General features: G+C 41.2%; 1 protein-coding gene across 4 annotated transcripts in view; it reads right to left on the bottom strand.

Moving 5' to 3' along the window:
- OSBPL3 (oxysterol binding protein like 3) overlaps positions 1–21,045 on the bottom strand; it is a 257,656-nt gene that overhangs the window by 116,555 nt on the left and 120,056 nt on the right. For all 4 annotated transcript variants that reach the window (XM_087860961.1, XM_045793008.2, XM_045793012.2 and 1 more), the window contains one exon: positions 11,641–11,760. The gene's annotated coding sequence lies outside the window, so the exon portion shown is untranslated. The remainder of the gene's footprint in view (positions 1–11,640; positions 11,761–21,045) is intronic.

Raw genomic sequence — 21,045 nt, 5'->3', positions numbered from 1 at the left:
AGAACACAAGGCACGCTTGTTGAATTCTCTCTGCAGAGAGGAGCTCATCGTGAGGGGGGTTGGTGGGGCAGGTGGAGTCAGGACTATCCAGTCTTATTATGCCACCTATAAGAGGGACTCCTCTCCTCAGCACCCTTCTGAGAACCAGCTCCTCCCTGGCCCCTGGAGTGACCCAAACCAAGGGCAGCCACCGTACTGACTAACCTGAGCCAACGTGATTGTCTCTGTCCAGAATTTGAAAGGTAGACACAGGGACCGAAGCTGACTCTAATGACACTGAACTTGGGAGACCCGTGGGACTGCCGGGGGTGCTATTCTGAACCAGGTGCAGGGAAAGCAGAGAGAATGGGATGGCAGGGTGGGTAGACAGAGAAGGGCTGGAAGGCAAAGAGAGGCCAACTGCAGAAATGCAGAATGAGACACAGAAAGACAGACAGCACACACGTGCTGTAAGGCACAGCCAGGGACAACGTGAGAGGCACATAAAGAGACAAGTCAGATGGAGAGGCCAGGTGGGCTGGGCTTCCCAGCGGGGGAGTGCAGATTTGGGGGGACTGCTGCCATGTCTGAGGCCCTGCCAAATTTCAGCTCTGCTTCCTGCCGCCTGCCCTGTGCACGACCCCTGCTGTCAACCCAACAAAACCCTCCCTTAGCTGATTCAGTTGCACATATCATTTTCCACATGTGAAGTTAGTAATTTTAACTATCAATACCCAAGAAGAGGAAGGATTGGCAAATTTTGACATATATTGTTGATTACAGTATAAATCAGTAAAAATATTTGGGAAATGTATTGAGCAATTGTTATTCAAATGTTATAAAATACTCTTACCCTTTTATTCAATATTTATGATAGGGAAAAAGTCGATACAACCTTCATGCCCAACAGTAGGGGAAAAGTTAAGCAAGTTAAGACTAGAATATATTATTTCGTATCAGGAATACCATTGCCTCTAAAATCATTTGCAAAGAACGTAACTTATAACCTCTTCATGTTAAAAGAAACATGCTAAATAGAAAAATGCAGAAAATATGTAAAAATGTATACTGAAAATAAAGATCAAAGAGACAATGGGGGGCTGTATTTGGATATCAAATCAAAGGGGTTTTCCCCCCTCTCCTTATTAATGTACTTTCAATACTCTTATGAGAATATATTCAAGATGATATATTTAATCACTTAAAATATGGGGGGAAAATAGTGAGAGCCTCTCCCCTCACACTTTCGCACTTGTTTTTCTCAAGCTGCGACTTATCCTCTTGGTAGGGTCCCACTCTGGAGTCCTACATAGAGCTACTGACTCCGATAACTGGGTGAAGCTTCTTGCCAATGCTGTCACGTGGACATTTATTTACTACACATTTCCTTGATGCCTGCCCCCCTTGGATGAGGCTGGGTTTAACCGGTACAGACACACTGATGGGCAACTTCTTACATTCTGAGGCAGCCATTCCATTTTTTATATTGTGATTTTTTAAAGATTTTATTTATTTATTGAGAAAGAGAGAGAGAGAGCATGCAAACGGGAGGAGGGGCAGAGGGAGAGAGAAAATTCCAAGCAGACTCCATGGGGATAGTGAGCCTGAGGCGGGGCTGAATCTCATGACCCCAAGATCACGACTCCAGCCAAAATCAAGAGTTGGGCACTCAACCGACTGCGCCACCCAAGCACCCCAGACATTCAATTTTTAAATGTTTTGATGATCAATGATCTCCAGCTTAATCTGCAGCCCTGAGGCCTATGTGAGAGGCTCGCCAATCCACCAGGGGTTAGGAGACTGTTCCATTTCCAACAAGGTTCCCCCCCCCACTCCAAATATTTAGACCTATAGCAGTGCTACTCAAGGTTCTGCCCAAGAATCAGATTTGTCCTGGTTCAGGGTGGTTGCTTGTTTCCCCTTCTTTGGGGGTAATACAAATCAGCTCTATCTGGCTGTCATTAATGTCCTCTTTTTTTCATTTCTTTTTTATGCGCATACACACATATATGCAAAGGGGACAAGGTAAGAGGCACAGCAATTTATCATTTTTATACACGTCTTTGGGCCTTTACAACATAAGAGCACTGTAGACCTATACATATAATTTATATTCAGAAAACGTTATTAAAGATTGCTAAATAAATGGTATGACCGCAGAGTTCAAGGTTTTAAATACCATATATATGAGCTTGAGGTCTGATTAAAAGAAGCCAAGAGAGGAAAGAAAAATTCTCCTGGCAGGCTCTTCACTGACTTATAGCTATAATAACAAACCCCCTCCATCACCCCTTTCACCATGCTATCTCAGAAGTGTGTGTAGATGGAAGGTGATGAGGTCAGTGTACTTATCTGACTTTATTTGTTGTCTAGGTCTTGGAACACAAGAAAGGATGCCCACCTATTATCATATGTGGCCAGGTGCCCTTTTAAGACTAGAAGAAATACCCCAATTCCAGGCCAAATATTCCAAAAGCCAAGACATTTTCCACATCTCTCCTTGCTGGGCCTCTCAATTAAAAACAAAAACTTTCTTCCTCCCAAGAGGCCCCGTAGGCAGGCCTGCTTGAAGTGAGAAGTACTGAAAGGTCTCAAATGATTTCTACAAGGGTGGCTCTTCTTTCAGGTTCAACTCCTGAGGAAGGAAAACTTCCCCTCAGGAGCAATCTCTAGCTTCCCAGGGCTAAAAATGCATTCGGCAGCTCCTTGTCACAGGCGAACATTTCACTGTCTTTATCTGTCACTGTTTGTAGCAAAGGGCATCACTGGGTTACACAGAAGAGGAGAAAAGCAGGAAGAGAGGTGGGTTCTGCTAACTGTTTAAATCAGGCTTTTTCCTTTACACCTCAGTGTGGTTAGAGTTCAGAGAGCCGGCGGATTTGACACATGCAGCCCCACAGCCATTATCTGACCCATATTTGTGACACGGAAAAGGTTGAGTAGAGGAACTGTCTTGGCTTCCATGGATCAGGCGGGCACACCTGGAGTTAAAGAGACAGAACACTTAACTCTGTGATATTAAAATGACCCTTAAATAGCTATAGAGTAACACCTTACCAGCCTTCAGTTTTGCCCTGGGGTGGTGAAGAGGCAGACACAATGACTAGGTGAACTCCTATAATAGGGCTTGGCATGCGGTGGTAACCGGACCTATTATTTCTTTATGTCTAGAACAATGACCCTCTGGGTGTTCCGAGCTGAGGAAAGTGAGAGCGATCCATTTGCAGCTGCAGAAACAGTGTTTGCAAGATGGACACCAGTTCATAAAAAGCTCTCCAGTCCTTGGTGTGAACATGTCAGGGCATGTCATGCCCCTGTTCAAATTTCTTCGGTAGATACTCATTACCTACAAATAATAGATAATCTGCAAATCAGAATCACCTGTGGACATTTTAAAAAACCGAACATGCTCAAGTCCTCTTCCTGAAGATTCCAATTCAATGGTCCTGGGATCTTAGTATGAACGTTTTAAAACAAGCCTTCCAGATTAAAATGCACAGGATTGAGGACTACCAGTTGATGAGAGGAGGTCTCAAGCCTTCTGTATTACACACAAGCCTCGATTCCCGTAACTATCCAGCTCACATTTCACCCTCCAACAACACCCCTCCACTTGGCAGTTCCCCACAAACTGTTTCTGAGCCTTTGTGCCAGCCATCCCTGCCCTCGTTGTGAATATGGCCGAGCAGCCACCATCCAGGGTGTGGCTCAAATGAGGCTTTCAGTCCATTCTTCCCTGACATTTCCAGATACACAAAGATACAGAGAAAGGAATCTAAGCAGACCACTACAGAAAAGCATCAAATCGCAAAGGAAGAGAACAAGAGTAGAGGAACAAAGGAATTACAAAACAGCCAGAAAATAATGAGCAAAACGGCAATAAGTGCATACCTATCAACAATCACTTTAAATGGAAATGGAAATGAAAACTTAGTAGCTATACTTACATCAGACAAAATAGACTTTAAGACAAAGACATTAATAAGAGACAAGGAAGGTCATTATATAATGATAAAGAAGTCAATCCAGCAAGAGATATAATCGGGGTAAATATTTATGTACCCAGCATAGGAGCACCTAAATATGTAGAGCAAATATTAACGGACCTGAGAGAAGACATAGACAGCAATCCAATAGTAACAGGGGTTTTAATGCCCCCTTTCATCAATGGCTAGATCATCCAGACAGAAAATCAGTAAGGAAACATCGGGCTTAAGTGACAGGTTAGACTAGACAGACTTAACATTCCCAGGCGGGCACACACCAGGCTGCCCTTGCACACACCTTATTCTGGCAATCACATTTATCACAATAAAGTATTTGTTTGCATCTCTCCTTACTGAACGGTAAGCTCCTGGAGGGCAGACATCATTCTTTTTCTTCTTTATATCCTGCTGTCAAGCAAAATACCTATCATATGATAGGTACTCAGTCAATTTTTGGTAAACAAATTAATAAACGCACTATGTGAAAGTAAGATAGCCAAAAGCGGGATAAATAATACTACTGGCATTATTTTGTTGAGCAAGAAAACCCTTGAATAAACAAAAATCGAACTGTTTATTCAATTAGATTCTCCATAATGTGCCTTGGGTTCTAAAAGTTACTTAATAATCCTCAAGCACACGACCGAGAAAGCTCTTGGGAATCTCTGGCTTGCTTATAAGCAATGCTGCTTTCATCTTATGTCTAGAACTCATTTCAAGGGGGCTCATATGACTTCAGTTCTAGTCTTAGACATTTTGCTGAACGAAATCTCTGAAAGAAGCCGGCAGGAGAGTTGGCAAGACAAGGATACATTATATATGCCGTTTAGGGTTTTCTGAATAGCATTTTGCTAAGCTACAGGCTCACAGGATTTAAAATATGACTCAGAACACCAACTATGATGCCAACGTTTTTATTTTTAGATTTTTTAACAGAGACGATGGCTATAAATTCAACCTACTCAGTCTACAAATCCTCTAAACTTCCTCCTCGAGAACAGAAAAGCACTTGGCATTTCTCCGGGTATTATTTTATTTGCATATACAGGGATGCTGGTAAAATTTTGGTAACTAAAGAAGAATTAATAACTGACGCTCTAAATGATTCCCATGATTACCGCTTAAGTTGGCAAAATATCCTCAAGCAAAGAAGAAACTTGTTCATGGAAATGTGCATGGGTGGATTGTTCAGTTTTTTTTTTTTTACAATGGTAGGCTTGCTTGTAGTTATATCTGTGCTCTCAGACAAGTGCCAAGGGGACAATAACCGAAGGACCACAAGTTTGAGAAACAAAATGGAACCACAGGAAATTCAAAGGCATGGTAATTATATGTTTGCCTTATACCAAGTGTACTTTGCTGTTTGCCACCTTAGCAGCTCATGATCCTATTTCTTATTTTTTAAAAATTCAACTACATTGAGGTATGATTTATATACAACAAAATGTATCCCTGTTTGTGTACAGTTTGATGAGTTTGGACAAATGTGTATACCTACCGCCACCTGAAGCAGCATACAGAACATTCCCTCAGCAAAAAGCGCCCTTCTGCACTCAACTCCCACACTCACTCACCCCTCTGATTTCCAACCTTATCAATTAGTTTTGTCTGTTCTAGAGCTTCATATAAATGGAATCGTGCAGAATATGCTCTTTTCGTGTTTCTTTCTTTCAACACGTTCTTGAGCTCCAGCCACAGTGTATCAGCAATCCCTTCCCCTTCGTTGATGAGTAGTATTCAACCGTATAAATATACCACAAGCTGTTTGTTCACCAGTTGAGGAACATACGAACTATTTCCAGCTTTTAGTTGTAATAATAAAGCAGCAAGGAACATTTGTATACAGGCCTTTCTCTTGGGTAAATGCACAAGAGCAGAACTCTTAGGCCTTAGGGTAAATGTGTCTAACATTAGAAACTGCCAGCCTGCTCTCCCAGGTGGCTGTGTCTTTCTCTACTCCCACCAGCCATGCCTCCTGACCTCTCCAGTTGCTCCATATCCTAGTCAACACTTGGTATTGTCAGTCTTTTGAATTTTAGCCATGCTGCTAGGTACAGGTATATCTCACTGCGGTTTGATCTACAAGCTATGAAATGTGTTTCCTTCATCATCCAACCTTCTCCTCCTCCTACAGAACACAGGCAATATGGTATAATAAAAATCACTCATTTAGTTTCTGGAATCTTGAATTTTATCACCAACTTTGTCACTAAATAGTTGCACAATGCTGTAAAAACCATCTACCCTCACCTCATTTTTGCCCTATCTATAAAATGGTTAAGTCAGCCCAAATGAGACTTAAATTCTTGTTCTAAATAAAAATGAGCATAAAGGAGTTTTATCAAAAGCACATATTCCTTTCATAATAGTTAAGCATTATTTTGGCATAATGTCCCACAGTTTTCAAAGAGAATTTGTATTTATCCTATTTAATGCCCGAGGAATAATTATCTCCAAAATACCACACATTAAGAAAAAAAGGGGGGGGGGCTAAGAACCCTTTCAGTGTAAGGCTCCCTCTTTTGCCTGGTGCTACAAAGCTGGTTTGCTAAATCAGGTACCCTTCCTGAATTCCCTTTCACAGTCCTCTAAGCTTAATTTCCAAACTGCATTTAAAAAACTTCCTGATTCATAAAACACAAATAATCACCTTTGGTCATTTATGTTATGCTCACTAAGCTTTAAATTACATTGTAGTGACTCAATTAGCAAATTGTTGGATTTCACTGCCCATTCTGCCTTATGCACATACAATATTTCTTTACTACTGTTAAGCCTCATATATCTAGCACCTTATGGAAATTAAGCAAATTCCAAAAGTGAGTCCTCATTCTTTTCATTCCCATAAGGCAAGGTAAGGGTAAAGGTGAAGACAAAGTTAATGATAAAAGCAGGAAAATATGATACATTCTTTATGAGGAAACTTAAGGAGTTGGAAGAAAGGGTAAATAGTGATCAGGTGAGGGGGGAAATACATGGCAAAACACTAAAAGGAATGAGTTTTCAGTTCCAAAGAAATAGGTACTAAAAGAAAAAAACTGCAAATAAAACATCGTGTTCAGGGAGATTTAGGGGGAAGAACACAACACTTTTTACCTTCAATTCCTGTCTAAGCAAATTATATATTGCCTACCCAAGATTTAGATTACACTTAACAAAGGTTTCCTATATCTTGTTTGTTCTAAAGATATCTCAGAATATGCCAGCAGACACAGAATAAACCTTTTATTGCTGACAGCAAAAAAGACATGGGCTTCAGTGGGAGGTCTATTTCAATATGAATGAGGGAAGCTGAGTTGCAGCTAAAAAAAAGATCACATCATTTATTTTTAAAAAAATATATGCAGTGTACTTCTAAAGGCCTTTTACCCATCAAGGGGAAAAGGAAAATAATCCTCCTGCCATCAGTTCAGCAGATCATTAACCTCTCCTGGGTCAGTAACCTCTTTAAAAGTCTAATGAATGTTAGAATGAAGTCTTTCCAGAAAAACAATCCTTTAGCTTTGTACAGCCCCAAGAGGTTCAGCTCCATGAAGGCCTTCCATGGCGCCTTACAGGTTTAGGGACCCTAGGCTTACAATGTCTAAGGGCCCCTAATTAAATAAATTCATCAGTGTGATTTCTGCTGACAATAATTCAAAGAGAATCTGTATTCCAAAAGAGGAAAGCAAACCTCTCCTAATCCAAATCCCCAAAATAATACATGGTAGAATCTGAAGATTTATTTTTAAAGATTTTATTTATTTACTTGAGAGAGAGAGCAAGACAGAGAGCACATAAGCAGGGGGAGAGGGAAGGGGAGAAGCAGGTTCCCCACTGAGCAGGGAGCCCAACGTGGGGCTCAATCCCAGGACCCCAAAATCATGACCCGAGCTGAAGGCAGATGCTTAACCGACTAAGCCACCAAGGTGCCCCTGAAGATTTTTTTTTAATTCTAAAAATTATTGAATATTCTCTTAAGAAGTATATGTTCAGAGGTAGAAAGTGAACTGTAGGGATGCTCCCAGACATTCATTCCCTAATCATTGCCCCTCCAACATGAGAGTAAGCCAAGAAGTATGAATAGTCATTTGAGTGGGTGATGTCAGTACCTTCCATTTCTAGAATAGGTTTATTCTAAAAGGAGGAATTCATTATGGGGCACAGAGGGAGGAGAGTAAATGGCTAGAAAAATGTATGGGAACAAACTGATGTGATTTAATTTTGAGACATTCAGGAATATAAGTGAAAAAGAAGGATGATTGGAGAATTCTGGCTTGTAAGGCAGATGTCTGTCTGTGGCAAGTAGAATAACAACCACCAAATATATCCACAGCCTAATCCTCGGAACCAGTGAATGTTACCTTATATGGCAAAATGGACTTTAGAAACAGGATTAAAGTAAGGCCCTGGAGATGCGGAGGTTATCCAGAATTATCCATGTAGGGCCAATGCAAGCACAGGGTCTTTCTAAGAGAGAGGCAGGCGATCCATTAGTAGACTGCAACGTGATGAGATGGGATGATGGAAAATGAGATGTGATGTGGCACCCTAAGCCAAAGAATGCAGGTCGTCTGGAAAAGGTGGAGAAAGCAAAGAAGCAGATTTTCCACAAGAGCCTCCAGAAGGAACACAGCCCTGCTGACAAGCTGATTTTAGACTTCTGACCTCCAGAATTGTAAGGGAATAAATTTGTATTGTTTGAAGCCACAAGACTCAACAACTGAGTTTTGTTATAGCAGCAATAGGAAACTAACACATTCTCCAACTCTGCTTTTTTTAAGATGCTAAGAAAACAAAGGAACAGCATATGAAACAAGTATTTTCTGATGAACAACAAATACCTCCATGAAGAAGGCTAAGAATAGTTCAAATGTGGCTCTGAGCCAGCGACACATGGGGAAGTGATGTGATAGCATGGAAAACCACTGGACTAAGAGTTAGGAAATCTGGATTCTCATCCTCGCTCCTCCATGTACAGTTATGTGTCATCAGGCAAGCACAGCCTCTTTGGGTCTCAGTGACTGATCTGTAAAAAGAAACATGTAGACTACACAAATTATAATGTCTCCTTAACAAAGGCCAGAGGACTTTCTCTACTGACTAGTTCTAACCAGTGGCCAGGTTTCCCATTACCTAGTGTTTCCATGTCCCCTCTTAATCCTTATACCACCCTATGAGGTTGGCCACACGTTTCCTATCTTAACCTTAAAGAAGTTATATCATTTTCCCACCATCCTTGGGATCTGAATGTAGGTCTGTCTGATGGGAGGCCACCTTCTCCACTGTACTGTGCTTTCTTGGCAAGGTGCATACTGTGCATCTATGGATCTGAGACAGGTTAGAACAGAAGAGCTAGAGAAGACCACCAACACAAATCAGGATCATGGATATGCTTGAGCAAACGAAAGAAAATCAGGGAGGGGGTGCAGTGGGGAGACTAAACTGCCTTATATCCAAGCATTTTAAACACTAGACGTTCAAGGATGAACTTTCTGGGATCACTTTTTAAAACAAAAGAAACATTTCGTGACACAAAGTGGCCTCAGAGGGCAGACACTCTACTGTTCTAGGAGGTAGAGGGCTATATTCCAAACCAGTGAAACTTCCTTCCTTCACATTCAAATTCCACACTGGGCCCATACTGCTGCAGCAACTCCAGGCCTCATGGTTCACGGGAGGAGAATGGAAAGGCTGCTGCCCAAAATAGTTTAATAAGGCCAGCAATGATTCACGGAGTAATAACAGGCCAAGCAGGCAGATGCCTGCAGAACTGGGGCCCAGCTGAGAGGGGGTTTCACGGCCCAAGGTTACACTAGAGAATAAAGAGGACATTCATTGTATGTTTTCAAGGAGGGAAAGATCATTAGTACCACCTACAAACTCCCAAAAAGGAAGTCAAATATGAGGTAATTCAGCTCGACAATTTATTAACACTGTCCTAGAGTTCAAAAGCAACAGACCCATAGAGGTAAAAAGCAACCATGCAAGCAAAAGCCCTTTGGAATGTCTTCTCTCTCAAAGGCTCTGATTTAGTTCCAAAATTCGCCAAATAAATTCCATGTGCATAACCATATCTTCTTTAAAAAAAAAAAAAGACTTATTTATTTGACAGAGAGAGAGACAGCCAGCGAGAGAGGGAACACAAGCAGGGGGAGTGGGAGAGGAAGAAGCAGGCTCCCAGTGGAGCAGGAAGCCCAATGTGGGGCTTGATCCCAGGACCCTGGGATCACGCCCCAAGCCAAAGGCAGACGCTTAGCGACTGAGCCACTCAGGCGCCCCCATAACCACATCTTCTGTTTAAGAATAGCTTAAAAGAAGCAGAACATGTAAAGGAGAACAAAAATACCCAAAAATCTGTAAAGAGACCAACAATCATAGGCCAGTCTAAAAACTTGAGTAACTCCACAATATAGAACACTTAGGTCATTAATGGTCTTTCTGATTACACTCCTGTTCTCAAGGAAAACTAACAGCTGAGCGAAAGTTTAAGCAGGTTATGCAAAGAAAGAGAAAATTTGCTTTTTCATAATTAATCTATCTTAAATTCCAGTTGAGGCAAGTATTTGCATATGCTCCCAGTTCTCTTCTGAAATCAATGTTTACATACTTAGTTACTAGACAAGTAAACAGATGGGCAATTTACAAAGTTAATCACTATCTGCTTTTGCTATCAAAATTTGGTATTCCAGCCAAAGAGTCAAACATACCTATGCAAAGATACATACAAGAGTTACATACAGCATAAATAGAAAGGGTAAAACAATAAACACTAAGATTCGTTGGCATTACAGTGGTTTATTCTAGAAATAGCTCCGTGGATAAAACGAGAAAAGCAAAGCTTAAAAGAAGGAAGAGACAGAATGTGATGAAGCTGATGAGAAAAGGCAGGCCATATGTGTCATTGCTCTAAAATGGGACTCAGAGAGAAAGTCAATTTTCTCAGCTGGAGTCGGAAGTAAGAGTTTGGAAGTGAAAGGAAATAAGGTCATGTGAGAGCAGTTTTTTACCTGTGATAAGGTAAATCTCACCACTGCAACGAAGGCCTTGTGAGAAACACCAGTATCAATGACCTCAACATGTTTTTATTCAAATATTAACATGTAACCACAGCAAGCTCAACACCGATCTCACTGACAAGTGTGAGTCTTTGCTGGCCATCTGAGAAGCAGAAATCATTTCATTATATTCCTCTCATGTATGTGAGTTAATGACAAATAACGAGTTCCTGGGATCAAAGACGAATTACCAGTAATAGACGTGAAATCAAAACAACTGCCAAAAACAGCAACAACAAAAAATACCTTCATAAATTATTAGAGTATAAGGCACCTGCTGAGCCAATGGAAACGGAAAACAACCCTCATTTAACAGGTGCTTTGCCAAAAATATATCTACTTTTCCCCCCTAACCATTGAGGAGGAGTGTAAAGTACATTATGGTTTCCAGAAGCCTGGGTCCAGGCTGGTCTTCTTAAAATCAGATAAAAAATCAGGATGAACAGGGGCATCTGGCCGGCTCACTCAGTAGAGCACGTGACTCTTGATCTTGGGGTCATGAGTTCAAGCCCCACGGTGGGCATAGAGCTTACTTTAGAAAAAATTAGGATGAACAACAACAGGAAAACTTAGGGTAACTACTCAGGTGGCTTTATCCTTTAAATAAAGTCTAAAATTGAGTTTGCCATGCAGCTTACCTTTGAGTGAATCTTCTAGAAATATTTCACCCTTGAAAAACAATGGAATGACCTGTTTTAGTTAGGCTGCACTTTCATTTATATCTTCTATTCCTTGGTGCAGAGTTCAATGTCCTTGGGCTGTGGGCAGATGGAAAAGCCAGAAATTACAATTTTGCTGAAATGCTTTCGTCCTGGGAGAGTTGATTATCCCCACTGCACAGGTTTGTCTCACCTTATGGAATGCATGACCTTGAAAATTGTGTGTACTCATTGAAAAATGATTTCAAGAACCTTGTAGTGGCTTTTTCTTTTTAAGATAAGACCCCTTTGAAAAATACATACGAGGTTGCTCATCATAAAGTTGTTGGTATGAGTAAAAACTCCGGAAAATGAATAGAGAATTGGTTATATAAGCTATTACATATCTATCCAGTAACCTGCAAGACATTCATTAAAATAATAAAACAGGCACGAGGAAGACTTTTCTTAACTTAAAAAAAATAATTATAGAATCACAAGAAGTTGCCAAAACAGTGCAGAGTGTTCAGTATACCCTTCACCTAGCTCCCATCAATGGTAATATCGTATATATAATTAGCCAAAACCGGGAAATTACCATTGGCACAATACAATTAGCCAGGCTACAGTCTACTCCGATTTCACCAGTTTTTACATGCGCTTATTTTGTATGCATGTATGTGCACTGTGTATAGTTCTATAAAATGTTATCGGAGGTATATTCATGTGTTCAGGTACCCACCACAACTAAGCCACAGGACTGTCCCACTGCCACCAAGGTACAAAGAGCCTTTGCATTACCGGTACATGTTCTGTGTCTTGATCTGGGCGGTGGTTATGCTGTGCACTGAACACCTACGCAATTCAGAATGTAATTTCTGTCTGAATTTTTTCAAAAAAACTGATGATAAAGCTCTACTGGTTGACATGGGCAAATATTCCAGATAGATTAGGTTAAAAAATGTTACAAAACAGTCTTTATAAGAGGATCCCATTTTTGTATAATTATATGTCTATGTACCAAGAAAAAGAAATCCTAAAACAAAAAATGTACATATATTCTCAAGGAGGGAATCTTTTTTTAAAATCACCATTTAATTCATTCTTAGGTTTCTCCTGGTTGAAAAGTTAACTTTTATATCTCCAATACAATCCTTTTTATCACTCCCCTAAAATGCAATGTCATTCAACTTTATAATGAATGGGCCTCGGGCTATCAGTTGCAGTAAAAGATGAACTTGAAAAAGCCTTCCTCCTGAAGCTCTGTGTGTTAGAATATGTGTGAATTTTCCAAAGGAGCTGAGACACTGAATACAGACTGTATTCTAGGGCTAACTTTTCCTCTCACAATTAAAAAAAGATACCACTACACTCTTGTGACCACAGACTGCAGGCTAAATATGCAAAAGGGTTCTAAGGACCTCAAAATACAGGACACACATATCCTGCTCTTACAAGATCAAAACTGCAACACAACATGCCAACTTCTTATACCACCAGCAAGAATAAAGTCCTGGGAGTAGATAGCAGAGTAAACCACCAATTTTGTCTAGGAGTATTCTGGACAAAGGATGACTCTGGATCTGGGCTTTGAAAGCTTATATTCGGGCCAAGTGCAAAGGAAAGAGGAAGAAGGAGAGGGTCATTCTAGTCAGAGAGAATGCTATGAGCACAGGAACTTAAGGGAAGATGTAAAGGGAGATGATTCCAGAAACAATCTTAAATACCATGCCAAAATTTTGGACTGCATTATCATCTTTTTTTTTTTTTTTAAGTAGGCTCCATGTCTAGCTTGGAGCCCAACATGGGGCTTGAACTCACAACTCTGAGATCAAGACCTGAGCTGAGATCGAGAGTCAGAGAGTCAGACGTTCAACCAACTGAGCTACCCAGACGCCCCTAGAACTGGATTATCTTACATGTGGTAAAAAAAACCCAAGGATTTTTAAGTAGAGGACTAGACTGGTGACAGTGTTTACAGTGAGTTGGAATGGAGAGAATTGTAAAAATCAGATAAATTACTGAGCTCTGACCAGTGTACTAGGTGAAAGATGATGAGACCCGAATAGGGGCAGCAACAGCAGGCATAACAGAGCAGGATACTAATTAATATATTTGATTTGTACTTTTTCCAACTATATAAATGGCATCATGCTGTATATACCCCAGAGCCTGACTCTTTTTGCTCAACATTATTCTTGAGATTTACCTATCATGACCCATGTAGTTCTAGTTCTTTCATTTTAAGCTCTATAGAATTTAGATGATTGAACACATGACCTTCATCCACATCTTGGTTATGAAAATTGAAGTTGTTCCAATTTTTTGTTCTAACAGAGAGTGCGGAACAGAGCATATCTTCTCCCTTGCACGTGTATATAAGACTTTCACATATTTGAAAATAGAACTTCTGGCTTATGGAGTTATAAGGATTGAACATCTTAAACCAAACTATTTCTTGCCAAATTATTCTCTACAGTGGTTGTTCTAATTGATATTCCCATAGACAAAAGAGGAGTTTCCATTCTACATGTCCTTGCCCACACTTGGTATGGTTAAACTGTTTAATTTTAACAAATCTGTGAGTGTGGAATGGATATTCTTGTCCTGGTTTTATATTATTGTTTCCGGGGCCTAGAGCTATTTCCAAAGTATAATCCATGAATTAGAGTGTGGGTAGTGAGGGAGAGGGAGAAAAACTATTGGGTGTGCTGCTTGGGTAACAAGCATAGAAGTATCTGTTAGGAATTACATTTAGCTGCAATTTTCACACACACAGTGGCCTAAATAAACTAGGACTTACTTGCCATGAAAAGAATCCAGAAGGCATTCCAAAGCTAATATGGTAGGCAGCTCTACGGTCACAAATAGCCGAGCACCTTTTTATCCCGAATTTCATCCTCAAGATCACCTGAGGGTCAAAGATGGCTTCTGAAACTCTACTGATAATTCAAATTGGAAGGCCAGAAGAAGGAAAAAGATTTGGGCAAAAAGGTCATTATCTCCCAGTCAAAGAGCTTCATTTTTTTTTTTTTAAGGTAAGGTGCCCAGGAAGAAAACAAGATTCTGTTACTAATTAAAAGGTGTACAATGGGAGGCAAAATTCTTTGCCGTAAGTAAGTGATACGATTAATCAAGATACAGAACACAAGAACAGACAAGAAGAAAGAAAATAGAGCTCAAAAGATAGAGGTCAATGGAGAGATACAGATTTAAGAACGGTCAGGTTGGAGCTATAAGATATAATCATAGGAATGACTAAGCTCATGAAAACACCACTGATCAAGAAAAAGACATGGTGAGGTGACTGCACCAGGAAAGCCAAGATTTAACAGGAAGAAAGAGGAAAAGTCGATGGAGGAAGCCAACATATAGAAAGAGAATATTCAGAGAAGGAAGAAAATCAGCGCTTATAATTCAAAAGGAGCAAAGTCTTTGAGCACTGAGGAGGCAGCTGTAGAAGCTACTAGTAACTATGTCCCCAGCAGCCATTCTCCCCGGCTTCTCCGTTGCTAATAGAATTCCAGTTTTGTTCAGACGCTGAAAAGTTATGTACTTGAGAGGAGCCTGGACCCCTCCCCAAACCCAGGCTAAAAACGTAGACAACTTCAAATCTATGGGGAAATCCCATTCCTTTGCACTGATTGGCTTAGGCAAGTAAGTGTGGTGCACTCCTGGCCAATGGGAGTCCAGGGTCAGTTTAAAGAGGAAATAGAGCTAACACGTTGTGATTGGTAGGGAGGAAAGACTAAAGAAACTGGGTCCTAATGACACGGTCAAGTCATTAAATTAAGCTAATCTGGAACTGTCCTACTTCCAGACTTCTTTTATGTAGCGCTGAGAGAGAGAGAGCGCGCGCGAGCTTGCACAAGCAGAGAGGGGCAGAGGGAGAGAGAGAATCTTAAGCAGGCTCCACACCCAGGGTACAGCCCAATGCGGGGCTGGATCTCACGACCCTGAGATCATGACCTTAGCAGAAATCAAAGAGTCTGCCTTTGCTTAACCAACTGTGCCAGCCAAGCACCCCTATGTAGCCTCTTATTTAAGCCTCTTGTGTTTGGGTTTTCTGTAATTTTGGCCAAAATCATCCCAACTGATAGAATAGCCAACACTATCAACAGTTATAGACAGGCAGGATGGCATCAGGAGGCCTTGGGGCATGGGATTTAGAATGGAATGACACAGTTCCATCACCGAGAGGGGAACGCATCAATAACTCTGGGGGCTGTATATAAAGTTGGGAGAATTGCTTCTTAGTGACCTCTGTTTCTAGATAAAATGAGGACAAGTTCAAATGCTGAGAATGAGGTGGGGGAAGAAAGCTTCATCCTTGAAGAGAATAATAAAGATTTGGAATAGCTGCCCCAGAAAATGGGAAAGAGTACAAACTTTGGGTCAGCAAAAAGATTTCCAAGTAACATCAAGGGCTGTGATAACTTTAAAACCATACATGTGTAAGGGAGCCCACCATCAGTCACAGAGTGAATACGGAGAGAGAAGAGGCTGTGGTGTTGATTCAGAGGTGGAAGAAGAGGTGAGTACTTCTGTGGAAGGTCCACAGCGAGGAAATCGCTGTCCCAGTGACAGATAATCGAAATCATTGACCACATTGTCCAGGTACACCAGGGAGAAAGTGAAGGAGTGGGGGAAGTCTAGGCCAGACAGACAGAAAACAGGGTGGATATCAAGGGAATAAATTCACAGAGTCTGAAGAACAGGTTTAGTGCAAGAAAGCAGATGAGAAAGGTGGGGGCTCTGACAGAGGGCAGGGTATCTCAGAAGCCAGAATCCTAGGGTGTGGTCATTGAGTGGGTTGCTGAGGTGGCGTGGAAAGGAAGGTCGTTGACACCAAGGAGATGAGGCACAGTGAATGAGGATGTTGGATCAGCCCCCCAAAAGGGCACAGCACAAGCCAAGAGATCAAAGGAAATCAGGAGACAGCTATGAACCAGGAGCTGACACCACCCAAACCACTCTTCTTCACATTTCTTCTCATTTCTGAATACATGTGGCATCCAAAGATTCCTTAAGAAGGAGAACTGTACCAGCCTACGCAATAGTTTCAGGCAAACAACCCTGTACATATATATACAAAATGTGGCCCTGAGCCCTGGGAAAATCCTCGAAAACTCAGTCTGTTATCAGACAGCTCCTCCTAATTGGGTCTTCCTTCCTACCAATTTAAAATGCCCTTGACGAATGAAATAAGAAAATTGCATTTAAGATATTTCTTAAAAGTTTCTTCTTCCAGCATTTCCCTTTTTTTCTCTTCCCACTGCCACCTGCCAGGCTCAGACAGAAATTACTGCTTCTTGCCCAGATGACAACAATAGCTCCTACCTCGCTTGCCAACCGCTGGGCGCTCCCCACTCAAACCATCCCGTACACGCTTACCAAACCCATCCTCCTAGAGCACCTGCCTGACCCCATCACTCCTCTGTGCAAATGTGTGCAGTGACTCATCACCGTCCAGGGCGCCGGCTTTCACGTTGAGCTCTTACAGCCACTACATCCCGTGAGAGGGGTGCAAGTGCTCCCCTCATGAAAATCAAATCATGCAATCACTTCTCAAACTACAGACAGAAAAAAAAAATAGATGTAACAGATACTTTTCCTCCATTTTAAGTTTCTCTCTTTTTTATACTTTCTTAATTTTTGGCATCAACTCCCACTTGTCCACGTTACCATGTAATAGAGGAGATATCTGATCTAACATAATATATTTAGTTACTCGAAGCATAACATAACATTTCGTGGAATTTTTCTACGTGCAAATCTTGTGAACAAACTATCTACAAAATAAAGTCCACGGTGTAGAGGCAGTATTCGAGGCCCTCCCCAGTTCTGAGCCAACCTCCCTTTCCAAGCTCACCTCTCACACTTTAGTCCACTTATCCTAAACGCAGAGCAAGCTGGGCTGGCTTCACAGGTATTTGCACCCACACCGATCTAAGGACACAAGGCTGCATCTTGCTCACATTTCTCTGTGTCACACATAACACAACGTGCAGGAGGAAGCTTCGTTCCGCAGGCTCCCCGCGTAACTGCTTCACATACTTTGGGCCCCACCAGAAATGTATGTTGAGTCCACCTGACTCAAGTAAACTTACCTCAAAAATCCCAAGAAGTTATTTTATGAAACTTTATAAAGAAAAAAATGGATTACTTGAAAAGAACAGAACTTGCAGAGTATGGAATAATCTATACCAAATTTATGAGATAGTGACTAGGTCGAAGTATAGACATTCTCATATACAGCAATAATGAATACAGAGTTCAAAATAAAGCTAAGTGTCCCCGCCCCCTGACACATCATTAAGTCCACTTGAAGCCACGTGACTAAATTCACGACTCTCCAGCTACTATCCAGACACTTTGCTTCCTTTGTTTCCGTCTTGGTCGCATGACGATCCATGCATTCCATGCTGCTGGTCATCAGAATAGGAACGTCCTGGCATCAGGTCTCATTTAGTTAGCAAGAGAAAATTCAAAGTCCCTGAAATGTGAAATTACGACAAATGCAAAGTTCAAAAGTTTCCATGTTTCTATGACGATGGCCATTTTTGGCCCTGTTAGGTGCAAGTCTTCAGTCCCTTTGCTGAAATCTTTGAGGCCAGAAACATTTAGAATTGTTTTTCTTTTTGTTTTTAATTTTAGAAAGGGAATACGGTATGTACATCAAGTAATAACAGTTCCAGCAGGACCTGGAGCAGCATCTCACAAACATGTTACAGCAAAATGTATGAACATTCCTATTAACCTGAACAAAAACCATAAATAGCTTCCTGTCAGTTCAGGTCAGACTTGGCCTTCAGATGAGCTAAAACAAAAACAAAAACAAAAACAAACCAAACCAAATCAAAACCTGTTGCTATTCAGATTTCACAACTGTGAGAAGAGACCGAGTTACAAATAACTGTGCAATGTGGAGCTTAAGAAGGTGACCGTTGCTGTTGCCGCTTCTGCAAAGAGAAGATGCTCTTATGGCAATGCCTGCTTGAAAAGGCCGTCTTCTCTGCAGCTCCAAAGAGAACCTGGGCTCAGGGGCTGCAAGAAACCCCCAGGGTCAGACGCAAGCTCAGGAGGTTTTCCCCCATAACTTACAGATTTCCTCAATGTATTGGTTACTTCAAGTGCTATATATCACGAACTCCTTATTCTAATCTATCCAGACTGTGGCAGCGCTGGGTTTTAGGATTCGACCAATTTATGCCACCTCCATAAATTGCACCGTACACGGAGCTAGACGGCAAGATTCACGCTGAAGAATCGGACGCTCGCGCCACAGCGCTCTGGGTCACAGCACATCACGACACAGCGAGGGGCACAAGAATGCTTACGCCACGTGGGCAGCTGTACCTACCTGCTTATTCATCCTATAGGTTTAAGGAACACAGAGGAAACATTTCAGTCTGTTGGTTCATTCAGCCATTTCATTCCAAAACAAAAATCACCAAAAAAGGTCGCTAGCTTCTCACCCGGCCCCTCTTCACCAAAGATGATGGAGCAGGAGGACAGGCCCATGAACAGCTTTCCAGCACTCTGCTTCCCCGCCCTTTGGCAACTGGCATTTAGTAATCAACGAGCTCATCAGCAGAAAGTTGAAAAAACAACAGGAAAGGAACAGAAATGAGCTGGAAAAAGTGGGGCATACGCATACCCAGAGATGTAAATAAAGTAGTTTGAGGACACATTTGTTGAAACGCGTGACCAAAGAAAACAGCCTGAGGGCTGTAAAAATAGTTATCAAGGGTTTATGTCAGGTTTGTCTCATTATTTATGTATGATGTCAATTTGCATTTCTACAGATTAGGCTTCAGCATAGAGGCACACCTGCATTTAGCTTAGTTTGGAGGAAACATGGCCCAATATTAAAACAAAAACAAAGAAACATAGCCCAATATTAAAAACAAAAACCAGCCTCAGTTCTCTGAGCAAGATGTCACAAATTCCCTCCGAGGCTCCTTCTACATTTCTCTAAAGTCTTCGGAGGTTACAATTGAGAAAGCAGAATCCCTTTTCTCTTATCAAAAAATAGAAAATATCCATTATATGCTCACTCTCTTTCAACGGTCAGGTGAATTCCTTAGATTCTGGGATTGGGGCTTGGGATTTGCCAGGTACAGGGCTCCACATGATCTCTTCCTTTTGGAAGACCTACCTGTTGTGATAGCTAAAAATGCCATTACTCCCCCCATTCTCATCTCCACCTTCAAAATCACCCCATAACAAAACACCAAATCCATAACGAGAAATGCATCACCTCAAATCTCATCTCTGCAGCTTCTGTATTTGCTTTTGTGGAAATTTTAACGACCTAAATAAGAACATACTTCTCTAAGAAGGCCATTAAACTAGATAAGATCAGGGTTAACGCTATAAATCTATATCTATGCATATCTCCAAGGAAACCCATCTAATATTAGAGCCATGCTAAGAAACTGATTCAATTTTGAAAGAAACCAGGCAAGTAGAATTTAATAAAATGGAAATGTGACTCTAAGAAGAGCTTTCATCCTGCCTGATGCTGATTGTATCTCCACAATGACACAACTAAATTGGGAAGGACTACTGAACTACCCACAGTATTACAAACAGATGGGACTTTGGCTGGTCCATTCTGAATCTTCCTTGACACTCATCATTGTACTCCAGGGTAGTCCGTTTATGACGCTTATCTTGTGTTTCAGGTTAAACACAAACTAGAAGAGGCAATAATAGTCAAATCAAGAATCCTTTACTCAACCAGTCTTCCCTGCATCAATAGCAAACCAGAAGAAGTCAATAATTTCCTTTTAAATGCAAAGAAATCCAAGGAAAAAATTAAAGCCGGTCAATCTGAAGTCAAAAATTAAAGAAAATAGGGGCGCCTGGGTAGCGCAGTCGTTAAGCATCTGCCTTCAGCTCAGGGCGTGATCCCGGCGTTTTGGGATCGAGTCCCACATCGGGCTCTTCCGCTGGGAGCCTGCTTCTTCCTCTCCCACTCCCCTGCTGTGCTCCTTCTCTCGCTGGCTATCTCTCTGTCACATAAATAAATAAAATCTTTAAAAAAAAAATTAAAGAAAATAATTTTATTGGGGAGAAACCAAATATTAAAGAGCAATCTGACTTTGAGGGATGGGGTGATCGTGTTCCTTGTATTCTAAAATACGACTTTCTGGGCTACAAATGTGGCTATTTAACACCTCCGAAACTTATGATGAAACTTTGAGCAAAAGCTACTATTTTCCTATTTGCATTAAGCTTACCTGACTCGGTTACTGAGATTATAGAGGGAAGACTACCAAGAAGAAATTTCAGGTGTTAAAAATGCCTTCGAGAATTAAGAAGTTCAATAAACCTGACCTGTCTCTCCCTCTTAAAAGACAAGGATGTCAAGGGCACTTCTGTAAGCCACTATTTTAT

This window comes from Ursus americanus, chromosome 3 (genome assembly GCF_024610735.1).
Source record: "Ursus americanus isolate L20-20 chromosome 3, mUrsAme1.1.p, whole genome shotgun sequence".
Lineage (NCBI taxonomy): Eukaryota > Metazoa > Chordata > Mammalia > Carnivora > Ursidae > Ursus > Ursus americanus.
Note: the sequence above shows the minus strand (reverse complement) of the source record. Positions and strands in the feature narration are given on the sequence as shown.